This window comes from Loxodonta africana, chromosome 2 (assembly GCF_030014295.1).
Source record: "Loxodonta africana isolate mLoxAfr1 chromosome 2, mLoxAfr1.hap2, whole genome shotgun sequence".
NCBI classification, from domain to species: domain Eukaryota; kingdom Metazoa; phylum Chordata; class Mammalia; order Proboscidea; family Elephantidae; genus Loxodonta; species Loxodonta africana.
In genome coordinates, this window is record NC_087343.1 from 144,352,680 (window position 1) to 144,367,097 (window position 14,418).

Below are 14,418 nucleotides of genomic sequence, written 5' to 3' on the forward strand. Positions count from 1 at the left end.
CTTCTAAGGAACATTCTGGCTGTACTTTTTCCAAGACAGGTTTGTTCCTTCTTTTGACAGTCCATGGTATATTAAATATTCTTTGCAAACACAGTAATTCAATGGCGTCAATTCTTCTTCGGTTTTCCTTATTCGTTGTCCAGTTTTTGCATGCATATGATGTGATTAGAAAATATCGTGGCTTGAGTAAGGTGCACCTTAGTCCTCAAAGTGAGAAGTTTGCTTTTTTAACACTTTAAAGAGGTCTTTTGAGGTAGATTCGCCCCGTGCAACACACCATTTGATTTCTTGACTGCTGCTTTCATGGGCATTAATTGTGGATCTAAGTAAAATGAAATCCTTGACAATTTCAGTATACTCTCTGTTTATCATGATGTTGCTTATTGGTCTAGTTGTAAGAATTTTTATTTTCTTTATGTTGAAGTATAATCCATACTGAAGGCTGTGGTCTTTGATCTTTATCAGAAAGTGCTTCAAATCCTCTTTGCTTTCAGTAAGCAAGATTGTGTTATCTGTGTCACAGGTTGTTAACAAGTCTTCCTCCAGTCCTGGTGCTGCATTCTTCTTCACATAGTCCAGCTTCTTGAATTATTTGCTCAGCGTACAGATTGAGTAATTATGATGAAAGGATACAATAAGTATGGTGAAAACCAAAAAACCAAACCCAGTGCCATCGAGTTGATTTCGACTCATAGCGACCCTATAGGACAGAGTAGAACTGCCCCACAGAGTTTCCAAAGAATGCCTAGTGGATTTGAACTGCTGACTCTTATGGTTAGCAGGCATAGCACTTAACCACTATGCCACCAGGGTTTCCAAGTATGGTGAAGGATACTATAATAATAACTGCTAATAAATAAACAGTAAATGAGATATAAACAAACATTTATTGAGCACCTATTATATGCCAGGAGTCCTGGTGGGGTAGTGGTTAAGAGGTTGGCTGCCACCCAAAAGGTCAGCAGTTCGAATCCACGAGCTGCTCCTTAGAAAACCTATGGGACAGTTCTACTCTGCCTGTAGAGTCATCATGAGTCAGAACTGACTTGCCAGCAATGGGCTTATTATATGCCAGGCACTGTGATAAGTGTTGAAGATATAAAGGGAACTAAGAAGTGGCTCCACTTGCAAAGAGCTAATATTCCAGAAGGAAGAAACACACATGTATACCTGTAGTTGCATGAAAATATAATGTGTGGACACAAAACAGGGAGGAGTCCTTTCTACCTAGGTTATCTGGACGGGTCTGGAAAACAGGTGTCTCTGAAGTGGAGTCTTGGAAGATGAGGGGAGAAGGAAACCCTTAAAAAAAAAGCAGGAATGTGTGAAATGTCAAGGAGGTCCCAGAACCCGCAAAGATTTTAGTATGACTGGAAAATGGGTGGAGCCCTAGTGGCACCTTGGTTAAATGCTATGGCTGCTAACCAAAAGGATGGCAGTTCAAATCCACCAGCCGGTCCTTGGAAACCCTATGGGGCTGTTCTCTGTTCTCTAGAGTCACTATTGGTTAGAATAGACTTGATGGCAACAGGTTTGGTTTGGGTTTGGAGAATGGGTGGGTTCATGTGGGGCAAGATTGTGGAGGGTCTTTTATGCCATCTACGAGTTTGGAATTTTTCCTGTATCAATGGGGGGCCACTGGAAGCATTAAGCAGAGGAGTAATGTGGGGAGATTTGGGCTTTAGAGGTGCCACTCCAGCTTTAGAGTGGGGAATGGTGTGTTATCAGGGGTAGCATGGATGGGATTGGGGGTGAGGAAAGGAGAAGAATCTTTGGCTGGTTGGGTGGTAATGGCATTAACCTGCTTAGAGAATTGAGCAAGAGAGCAGATTTGGGGGGTTAAGGCAGTACAGTTGCTTATACACTATCTAATTCACACAACAATCCTTTTGGGTATATCTTGTTGCTTGCATTGTATGGAGGAAATTTTTCCTCCTGACACGTCTCTAGAAGCTCTTTCACAAGATTGTTTATGGGATCCTCTTCCTCTGCACAGAGCCCTGGTGGTGCAGTGGTTAAGAGCTCAGCTGGTGGCCAAAAGGTTGGAATCCACCAGATGCTCCTTGGAAACCCTGTGGGGCAGCTCTACTCTGTCCTGTGGGGTCACTATGAGTTGGAATCAACCAACAGCAAGGGGTTTTTGGGTCTTCTTCTGGGCATTCTTTAAATACTGATGTTTCCCAGGTCATTCCTCTTTTCTGTTGGTACACACCCCCTCCCTGTGTGATTTCATCTACCACATGGCTTCACTCACCACCTGCATGCTAATGATTCCCATGTCTGTATGTCCTCCAGGTCTTTGTTCTGAGCTCCAGATGACTCACACCAATGCCTGTTGGTTCCCTGTAGTTACTTGTGTCACTGGCACCTCAGATTTAACACATCCAAAATGGAACTCATTGTCCTTCCAAAATACGCATCTCCAGAACTCCCTCTTGGGAATGACACCAGTGCATGAGTCAGACACCTGAAGTCATTCTTCCCTCCTTCTTTCTTACTCCTCACATTCAACTTTCTCCAGGTTCTGTTGATTCTGTTTCCTAACTCTCTCTCATGTCCACCCCCTTCTCTGTTTTCTCACTTACAAGGCCCTAGTTCAGGCTGTTAGCATTTGTAACGTTAGCATTGCAGCAACAACCTCACAACAGACTTCTTTTCCCTGACCCTTCTCTCCCTCCAACCCTTTTCATATACCCCTGCCTGACTGAGCCTTCTAAATACAAATCTCTGACTCTGTCTTTTTGTTCCTGGTCAGTAGTTATCCATGGTTCTCACAATTCACTCCAGATATATTAGGATGATAAACAAAGGCCTCTTTTCCGCCTCCTTCTCTAGCCACTGCTTTTCAGACACATTGAACTTCTTGCATTTCCCCATCGTGCTGTGCTCTCTCACCCTTGAAGTCTCCGTACATTCTGCCCTTTCCGTCTGGAACATTCTCTTATCCCTGGATTGCCACCTGGCTCCCACTCCTTCTTTCATACCCTCCCCAGTATGTCTGCTGGGGAGCTTCTCTGTTTGGGTTAGGTGCAGTGCCCCTCTGTGCTCTCAGAGCTCCCTCTGTTCCCACCATGCTCTCTTGAAATGATCATCTGTCCTCCTATACTCTGAACTCCACAAAGGCAGGGAGGTAGTCTGTTTTGTCTATTTCGCTAACCATTATATTCCAGCACCCAGTTGACTTCCTGGCATTTAACAGGTGCTCAATAATTACTGAGTACATTTATTAATGAATGAATTAGTGAATTCCACAGCTCAGGTAAACCCAGATCAGCTTTACTCTGAAGCCCCTATTTATTCTACAGTTTGGAACTCTCTGCTTGGCTTATTTAGAATCTTCTACTTTATAGTCCTGTTCTGGACATAGTAACAAAGCTGAGGGAGGGAGGGTAGGGTGGAAACGATTTCACTGTGCATGGTCATGCTTGAGAATGCCGTGGGACACTCTTGACCCAGTTTTAGATGATGTTACATTCCACCTGGTAAAGCTAATGGAGAAGAACTGGATATACCTCTAAATCCAGACACAAATCTTTATAGGAGCCACATCTGGACCTCATGTCTGGGCTGGACAGTCAAATGAGCATAAAGTCATATAGCTACTTTCAGGGTGATTATGGAAGGGCTTGGAATATAAAAATGAAGCCCTTAAGCCCGTTTCATAAAATAATAGGGAATAGTGTTTACTAGAAAATGGAAGTCATCTGAGCAGCCTGGCGGAGGGACTAGGAATTAAGGTTGCAGCTGCATTTTAAACCAATTACAAGCTAGAAATAGAAGGCAGAGGAGGAGCTGCTAACAGACTGCAATAACCCAAGCGGGAGTGCCCTAGAACGCAGGACCAGTTTTTCAGAAGTGCGAGTAGTAGGAAACTGAGTTCTTAAGTGCTCTGGTAGGGATGGGCAGCAGCCAACAATCACTATTGCTTCTCTACCTCCATTAGGGACTCTTCACTTTACTTGATATTTTCTGGTTCTGTCCTTTCTCCTCTCCTCCCAGCCCAACACACTTATACATAGAGATCTTCCGAGTTCTGATATTTGTCTTCCATGGCCATGTAAAATGCTTCTGTATTTTTGAAGAAGAGCTGGCTTTAGACAAATTCATTCCTCGATGGGCAGTAAGCTGCCTAGGTGCAGACGGGGTTTCATTCACCTTTGTATCCTCAGTGCCTAGCCTGGTGTTGAATGAGACTGAAGCAAAAGGTTAATCCAGACAGCTTGACTTAAATAAAAGATTAAACTGACAAGTTAGAATGAAATGAATAATTATTTCAGTCACAATATTTGAAATTTCATATACATAGGCAAACCCTCAAAATTCTTTAGGTAAGTCTAAACATGGTGAGATACAAATTATATAATAAACAGTTTGGAATTCTTGAAGGTTGTGTCTGAATGATGTCCCAGAATATAGAGAAGTAGATGAGAGAAGAAATGTGGTAAGAGAAGTACATGACTAAGTGTCCAGTTATGCAGACAACATTTCCTCAAAGTTCAGGGGTGAGATCATTTTAGATTGCACTTAAGAGGAAGGATTTGAGATGCGGCAGGAAGAGTGGCCAAGATTACAGCAAGGAGTGAAGGTTAGTGACAAAAATGTAACTGAGATTAGGAGTACAAACAAATGTTGTGTGCCACCTTAACCAATAGCTCAAGACCAAGGACATAAACAACCTAAGCTGTTTTTGAAAGTCCAAGAAAAAGTAGGGAAAATATTGTAAAATTTGATGACTTTATCTTTTTAACTTTCTAAACACAAAGGGGGAGAGATTTGAGCATTTGTAAAGGAAAAACTTTGATGTGGTGAAAAGCATGTGAAACTGTTGACTATAGATTAGCAGATACGCACAAGTCAGCCTGTGCTTACCTTGTTTACTGGGTAATCCATTCCTGTCAGGGACTGTAAATTAAAAAAAAGGTGTTGATTCTGTAGGAAGGTGCTGTGGGGTTGGGAAAGAGACACATGACACCTAAACCCAGAAGCAGAATCTTTGATGTGGTGAAAAAATGTGAAATTGTTCCCTGGAGAGTAGTAAGTAAGCACAAGTAAGCCTGTGCTTACCTTGTTTATTAGGTAATCTGCCCTGTTTAGTAGAGAGAAAGACCAGTGGGTTTTTTAAACAAGAAAATGGATCAGATTTAAAAGAACAGCGCTTTGTCCTCTGGTTGACCACAGTGGGATCAACAGGGGGTGCTCTTTCTCAACCTGTGTCACTGTTGTGGCTTAGCCTGTGCTGTAGGTGTGATGCAGAAGGACCCCAAAAAATGGTTCATTCCTCCCCCTTTATTGCTCTGTAATCCCTCCTGACACGGCTCCTGTCATCCTTACAGTTAAGAAATGCAAGTATTTCTTGGTGCCCCTTTTAGAAGGGACCAAACAAAAACAAAACAGAAACACCAGTCAGGGCTGGTGTCTTTTGGAGCTGCTGCTTTTCACCCTTTATTTTTCATACCAGGGTTATTAACCACTGTTGGGTTTTTTTTTTTTTTTTAAAGCCTCTCCTTTCCAAAAGAAGAACATTACTCATCCTTCCTGCGGAATGAGACGTTTGTGAAATACCTACCATTACAGTGACTGTTTACCTCCTTACCAGAATACTACATTATCTTTCCTTAAGTCTAAAATCTCCACCAAGAAGTCTTCCAGCTCCCTCATCACACAGTAAGTTAACAATAGGCATCCTGCCCTTGGTTATATAATTATTCTTTGAGAGGTGGGGTTGGGAAGAGAATTGGACTTAAAACAACAGAACCTATAAAATTATAGGTCTAGTAAGTATATCATTGGTTATGCATATTGGAATATTATCTAAAGCAAATAAATGATATTTTAGATGTAATTGGAGGTCTTTTTTAAGGTCCTGAATAACTTTTATTTTTAAATTATAGAAGTAAAATGTGTATTCCAGTACATGTAAAATATAAAACGAAAATCCCAGCCCTAACCCACTCTACCCTAAATGTCATATCAAGGAAAGGAAGCATTGTTTGGTATCTTTTTAAAAAAGATTTAATTCCCTGAATCAACATAAGGATTCAGGGATTTTTGCTAATGTTGGAGGGAAGATTTATGCTGTTTTGTTTCTGTGGGAAGACCAAGGTATAGCTTCCTCCTCTCTAGAGAGACTGGCACCCCAATCGCCTGTGGACTTTGTCAGGTCCTCAGATAGAGGTCAGATGCCCACCTGTCAGGAATGGTGGATGAGGATCTATCTTATTAATCACTGAGAAAATAGAAGCCATCAGATAACTCCCTCATCTTCCTAATACCAGACCTAAAACTACCTGCCTTTGGACCCATTCTCTTGTCCTTCCCTCTTGTTTCAATGGAAGAGATGTCTCTGCTTCCATCACAAGCCAGCCCCTCTACTTTTGTTGTAGATCCCATCCCCTCTGCCTTGAAGGCTCTTACTATTTCAGTCAGTCTTATGCTAGCTACACCCCATTTCTCTGCTTCCTTACTGAGCCAAGCTTCTCAAAAACAATGCCCACTTTCTCCACTTACTCATCTTTCATTCACACTTTGACCCATTTCTAATCTGACTTTCACCTCATCATTCCATGTTGAACTTTATGCAACATTTGACACAGTTTACAACTCTTTCCTTCTTGTAGTATACTTGGTGTTTGTTATCTTCTACTGTGTAACAAGTTATCCCAAAATTTAGTGGCTTAAAATAACAGCTATTTATTACCTCACATAGTTTATGAGAGTCAGAAATCTAAGAGTTGCTTATCTGGGTGGTTCTTGCTCAGGGTGTCTCATGAGGCTAGAGCTTGACTGGGGCTAGAGGATCCACTTCAAAGAAGGCTCACCCACATATCTGTTGACTGGAGTCCTCAGTTCTCTGCCATGTGGACTTCTCCACAGGGCTGCTCACTGTCCTCAAGACATGGCAGCTGGCTTCCCTCAGAGTGAGTGATCTGAGAGAGAGAGAGAGAAATGACCAAGACAGAGGCTGCAGTGCCTTTTTATGATCTAGTTTTTGAAGTCACACAGCATCACTTCTGCTTTATACTGTTCATTAGAAGTGAGCCACTAAGCTCAGTCCCCACTCATGGCTCCACCTGAAGAGAAGAGTATCAAAGAATTTGTGGAGATATTTAAAAAAAATTTCAATTTTTATGTCCCGATTTTGATTACGTTATGCTAGCTTCTACTTCTGTCCCTGTCCTCATAATGTTAAGAGTTTATCAAGATTCAGTCCAGGGCCCTTGTCTCCTCACCCTTTCTTTCTTCCCTCCTCCCCCATTATGCTTTCTCCTCCTAGTGACTCAAAATACTCTCTATTTGACAATACTTCTAAATTTCCATCTTCTATCTAGGCTTCTCTTTAGATCTTTAAACTTATATATCTGTTTACTTCATCTTTCCATTTGAATATAACGTAAGCATCTCAGATTATAATCTTCCTCCTGTTCCTTTCCTTCTCTTCCACCTCTTTAAGCAGCAAATAAAATTAAAAAAAAAATTTAGGACCCAAGCAAAATTATTTTTATTATATTCACATTTCCTTTCAGTTTTTCTCCTGTATGCCTCATTTTATAAATTTCTTTGCTATTGTCTACATCTAAGTTTATCCTGCATATTCTCTACTTTTGGTTTAAACAAAATATGTGATTTATTGTCTCAGGTGGTTAAAAACTTGAAAGAAAATGGCTGGCTCCAGGGCTCCAGGATGAGTCTTTCTCCCTCTCCATTCCTTTCCTCTACTTCTCTTCTGTTGGTTCCAATCTTGGGTGGGTTTTTTTCATGTCTAGGCTTAATTCTCTCAGTTCTATGAAAAGCAGTTTTATTCTCTTTCCTTGTTGCATTATGATACTTCTGGGTTTAATTGCATTAAAAAAAATCATTGATAAATTTTAGTGAAGGTCTATTGGTGATAGATTTGTTCAAATTTAGCTTATTTAAAAAGTGTCTTTGTAGTTTAGTTGAATAGATTACAGTTGACAGCTATTTTCCCTCAGCCTTTGAAAATATTCCACTGGCTTGTACCTTATGTGATTGCTGTTGAGAAGTCAGCTGTCAGTCTGTCATTTTTTTTTCCCCCCAGGTAATCTGTCTTTTCTCTCTGGTTGTTTTTAGTATCTTTGTCTTTGTTTTCCTGACTTTTCACTGTGATGGGAGATGAGGTTGGAAAGATAGGGGCAAGCTGCTAGGCATAGGTTCAGGCTAGATAGGGTAGCAAAGTCGAGGAGAAATCTTTTTCAGGATGAGTCATGCAGAAATTTTTGAGCTTAACAGTGCCTAAGTTTTCTGAGCTGGTGGAATGAACTATTAAGAGGTAATTGAAATAGAGGTTTAGCTTCATTAAGGACCATGCTTGAGCATCATTTTTAAGATGTTACTAAGAAATCACCATAGTATATGTTTTATTTGCTTTGCTAAACTTTGTTGTTTATCTACTTGACTCTAATTTGTATTATGTAATCCTTGGAATCCTTAAGGACAGGGATGGCTCATGAATAGATTTTGTTATTGAGGATACACTCGAGGTGATACTGAACTGTTTGTCCTAAAAATAGTTATATTTTTAGTCATTGGACTTATAAAAAGTCATTTTATCCATTCCCCCCACCAAAGCTGCAAGTCATCACTAGAAAGTTCATTTCTTAAGTATCTGTAAAAAAATTATTTCCAGTCTTCTATAATTTTCAGTAGATTACAAATCTTAATAAGTTCCCCTAATATCTAGTTTAATTTTTTCTGCTGTAATATAATTTCTTAAACTGTTGTCAGTAAAAATAATTGTGTTCATATCACTCTTATATCAGCCCTTTATCTGTTTAAAGAAAATTATTAAGTTGCTCTTGAACCTTTTCTTTTCTAGGTTAAATAAGCCACATTTCTTTATATTTTCCTTGTGGGGGAATGTTTCCCAATCATTTTCATTGTTCTTTCCTGGACCCCCTCCAAACTCTTGGTATCACATTTCAGTTGCTGAGCCAAAAACTGAGCAATTAATAAAAGCTTGACCAGTGCTGTGTGGGAAGGGAGGCTGACCCATGATTCTTACTTACATGGCTAATTATACATCTGTTTTACCATGCAGGGTCTATTTCCAATGAGGAATATTCTAGTTTCAAGTAATCAAAAAGATTTATTTATTTCTTCACAGTCTTGAAAACAGCCTCACTGGATCAACTCAAAATTCAGCATTAAAACAATGACTGTTTCTTAAGGAAACTTGGGAGCTTTTGCCAGTCAAAGTTAGTACCTTATTTTAGGTTGATTTCCTGGGTCATCCTTGAAGCATTGTGTTGTTTTAACTGAATTTTTATATACATCCCAGATACTTAACTGTGTTTTTTGTTTCCATATTTTAGCTCCTATCTATTCTGTCTTCCTTTTGTCTGAAATCAAAGTCTCATGGTTTGGGCTTCCTTTCTATGCTTGCTTGTACAAGAGTCATATGATCTTCTGCTAGTCTCACTAATATACTGAGCCATTAGGAGCTTTGCACAGCACTTACATTATTTCATTTCTTACCTTCCTGAGCAATGGATCTGGGGAAACTTGGAGTAATTTTTCATACTGAGGTCCTGGACAACCTGGAGGATAGAATGCTCAATGTCATGGGTTGAATTGTTTCCCCCCAAAAATACATGTCAACTTGATTAGGCCATGATTCCCAGTATTCTGCTTTCCATTTTGAGATTTTAATTTTATGTTAAAGAGGATTAGGGTGGAATTGTAACACCACCCTTACCCAGGTCACATCCCTGATCCAATGTAAGGGAAGTTTCCCTGGGCTGTGGCCTGCACCACCTTTTACCTCTCAAGAGATAAAAGGAAAGGGAAGCAAGCAAAGAATGGGGACCTCATACCACCAAGAAAGCAGTGCCAGGAGCACAATGTGTCCTTTAGACCTGGGGTACCTGTGCTGAGAAGCTCCTAGTCTGGGGAAAGATTGATGAGAAGGCCACTAGAGAGAGAAAGCCTTCCCCTGGAGCTGACACCCTGAATTTGGACTGTTAGCCTACTTTACTGTGAGAAAATAAACTTCTCTTTGTTAAAGTTAGCCACTTGTGGTATTTCTGTTACAGCAGCACTAGATGACTAAAACACTCCATAACCCTCTTTCCTCAGAAGAGAGCTCTATTTCAGAGTGGGAAGGGAGGCTGGGTTAATTCTGTTCTCTAAACTCAGCATAGTCTCCACAGAGCATTAGCCACTTCAGTTCCTCCAGGATGCTGAGAATTGGGCACAAATGCAATTTCATTAGCCCTGACTAACCAGTGTGTTCCCTCTAATGATGACCTTTAAAAATAGAACCACATGTTAATGGAAATAGCATGCAAACATATCACTAAATTTATTGGAAAAAATATTGACCCTGTGAGCTCAAGTTCAGAACTGATAAACACCCCTGTGCTGAGCAATGGCACAGTCTTTCCTGTCCTCCAGGGGTTAAATTCCTTGTTACAAACTCTGCTCTGAGTTACTGCTGTTTTAGCATCTTTGTATTTCTGGAACTCCATGTCTGACACTGCTGGTGAGATTATCTGAATACAGCTGGTAAAAAACATCTGCCCCATAATTTAAACGACTTTCTTTTTTTGATGAGCTAAACTTTCCATTTGAGAGAAAAGTGTTATTGATCTTTGGAATAATTCCTCTGTTACCAGAAGCTCGTTGTTGAGGGAGAAGCAAGGACAGGGGGTATGCATAATGACAGGATTTACTTTTTTCATCCCTTTTTAAGTCTCATTTTCTTCCATGCCAGGGATCTAGCATATGTTGAGGACCTACTCAGTGACAGAATTTTCAATAAAATGTCATTTCATCCTCATGACTACCTTGCACGGTAAGTATATATATGTATTTCTTTGTATGCATGAAGAAACTGTTGCTTAGAAAAGTTAAACAGTTTGTTCAAGGAGACATTTGAACACATTCAAGATTTGAACAGAGAATCTTCTAGTCTCAAAGTTCTGTTATTTTCTCTGAACTATGTCAGAGCTGCAAAGGACCTTAGTGAGTACGATGTCAGCGTGTACCCCTAACATTTGTGGGGCCTTGAACAAGACTAGAAACAGAGATCCACATACAATCTGTCTAATTTAGAAGTAATTAATCAAGTTTACAAATGGTTAGTAAAATGTTCTGTCTTCTTACCTTGACAAGGCCATCTTTGCAACAACCTAAAAGGGCAGATTTTAATCTTGAATTCTTGGATTCTTCAGAGTTCAGTTATAGAACATGAAGGCATGGGAGAACGAGCCTGCAGCCGCATCCCCGCGCCCCCCACCTTAGTCCTGTGCTGCAAGGGGACTTGCATGGATACATGTGGACTTGCCAGCCTGCATGTTCAAACTCCATCCACTCCTCATGCAAACAGCTGTTCCCGAAGGTGATCTAGAATGGAGCCCGAGGCAAGGCCCCACTTGAACAGGTCTATGGTTGGAGCTGGATCCTGGTGCTCCATTTCATAGATGAAAAAACAAGAGGCTAGAGAGGCAGTGAATTGCTCAGAGTCACATGGTTGGTTAGGGGCTGGACAGGGATATTCTTGTTCCTGGCACTTTTCAGATGTTTGGCCTTGTGAGGCTGGATTTTTCTATGTGTACATTTACATAAGTCCATCCTAGGAATAACTTCACAATCCTTTTCATTGAAGAGTTAAGAAGCCTGCCCCAGGGCATCATTTCTACTTATAGTCACAACCAGGTGCTCTTGAATGGACAAACAACTGCTTAATTGTTTTAGGTGACATTACAAAGCAGTCAATACCTCAGGAGATTTTGAGAGGCTAATTGTCGAAACTTTCAGGGGCATCAATCACAGAAAAGTTCAAAAATAATTTCTAAATTACTTCTGGTAGAGGTCAGTTTATTGCTGTATTTGTATGAGCCAACTGGCTCACCCAGAAACCACAATTAGAGATGTGATCAACATAAACTTAGTTGAAACAACTGGCAGATGTTTTCAATGATTTGCATATGAATTAGTCACCAGCTTTAGAAATCCAGCTTATTAAGGACTGAGATTATGATTTCATACATTTTCCTTTTGGTTGGAATGTGCTAAAGGAAGCCCTCTTTTATTAAAAGGTCATGTCATAAGTACCTCCCAGCATTTAGGTTTTTAACTTGGTATAATTAATTTCTGTTGTTAAGTGATTTATAAATTTATAAATGTTTCTACAGAAACCTTAACATTTGAATAGCATGTTATTTATCATAATGTGCATTTGATATACTATCTACTTTTCTACTTTTCTACTTTGATTTTTACACAAGCCCTGCAAGGTAGCTTGGGTAGAAGGTGTTATTGTTCCAGATTTTTTCACATGGGGACATTGAGGCTCTGAGAGGCGACTTACACATCTGGCGAGTGCAGAGCTGGAGTCTGAACCCAAGTTTGTCGGACTCCAAATCCCACACACTTTCCAGTATGCTTCTGTGCTCCTCACTCAGTGGAGTACTCTTTATCTTCTCTTAAACCAGTTTGATGCAGAGGTTTAAGAAGCACCCCAAGACCCTCGACTCGCAACATATTTTTTTGTGTCTTTCTGTTACAAGACCCAGAATTCCATCATTGGAATGACATCTTTTTAGATTGTTGACAAACACCCGTTGCTGTCGAGTCGATTCCGACTCATAGAGACCCTATAAGGACTGGGTAGAACTGCCCCCTTGGGGTTTCCAAGGATCCCCTGGTGGATTTGAATTGCCGACCTTTTGGTTAGCAGCCATAGCTCTTAACCACTACGCCACCAGGGTTTCCGTAGGCTGAAGAAGGCAGGTTCAAATAAAAATCCGGGGGGTGGCAAATTATGTCCTGTGAGTCACATTTAGCCTGCTGCCTATTTCTGTAAATAAAGTTTTGTTGGAACACAGACATGTTCATTTGTTTATGTATCATCGATGCCTGTTTAAACGCCACAACAGAGTTGAGTCGTTGTGACAGAGACTGTATGGCCTGCAAAGCCTAAAATAGTTGCTATCTGGCCCTTTACAAATAAGTATTTGCTGATAATAATTTGATAGTATTTTTCTAAAAGTATGACAGAAAAGTGTTTCCTGTAAAAGAGGCCATACCCTCAACATAGTCTTGCTTTAAATTGTGCCCCTTTATTTACTCTACTGTTGCCAGTATAGTGATATATCCTCACAGTATTACCAACTTGATGTGTTTCAGGGGGAGAATTAATGAATAACTGAAGTGATGAAAAGGCAATCCAACAATACTCCCAACAGAGTTAATTATCTTCTCACCTGCCTCCTATTTCACCTTCTTGTCATTAGTTTTCTGGCAGTGTTGATCATGAAAAGAGCAGGCCTCACATCAGCTATGGATAAGTTAAGAGGGAATTTTGCCCTAGCTTAAAAAAAAAAAGAGCAACAGATAACTTGACTCCATTTATTATATAATGAGGCATAACATGCATAATTATAAACATTTATTATTTTAATTGAAATTAAATATTAGCATGAATGATCATTAAGATTGTGTATCAACTTCACTGGGCCATGATTCTCAGTGCTTTGAGAGTTATGATGTAGTTTAGCAGTTGTATGATGATGCGATCACTTCCATGATGGGATCTGCTGTGAGTAGCCAGTCAGCTGAAAGGAAGTTTCTTGGGGGTGTGGCCCGCATTGAATATAAGTGGATTCTCCGGCAAGGCCTGTGGGCTTTTCTTGCTCTGGATCCTGCAGCTGGCTCCTGTTTGTCTGACCTCTGGTTCTTGGGATTTGAGCTAGCAGCTTACCTGCGGTCTTGCCTGCCGATCTTGGGATTCGTTGGTCTTTGCAGCCTGTGAGCAAGAGCCCTGCCAACCTTGGCTTTGCCAGCCCCTGCACCTACATGAATCAGGAGGAGCTTCTAGCCTGTCCTAGAGAATTGGGATGTTCCAGCCTGTACAATCCTGTGAGCCATTTCCTTGATGTAAATCTCTTTATATAGATACTTATACACTTTACTTGTTTTGCTTCTCTAGAGAACTCAGCCTAAGATGGTGTGTGTCATGTGCTTTATTCTATTATTAAAAGGATTTTAATGGAAAAAAAAAGTTCTGGAATCCATCTGCATTTTATAATTATGAAAAGGAATTTCTCCCTCAAAAAATAGAATTCATCCATCTATTATAGTAAATCGCCAGGTACTCCTTGGAAACTGTATGGGGCAGTTCTACTCTGTCCTATAGGGTCGCTATGAGTCGGAATTCGACTCGATGGCACTGGGTGGTTTTTTATTATAGTAAATATACTTTCAGACATTCATACCTCAGCAAGAATTTTAAGGATCAAATGACTTTTCTCTTTGTTAGCTAGCTGAGATAAGGGGTCTGTGGGAACTGGAGTTTTTATTCAGGGTATGAGAGTGGGTGCATGCATGGGTGGGCATATGTGTGTGTATATATTGAAAAAGGGTAATTTTGGAATTTGGGGCACAGGAGATAAGACAAAG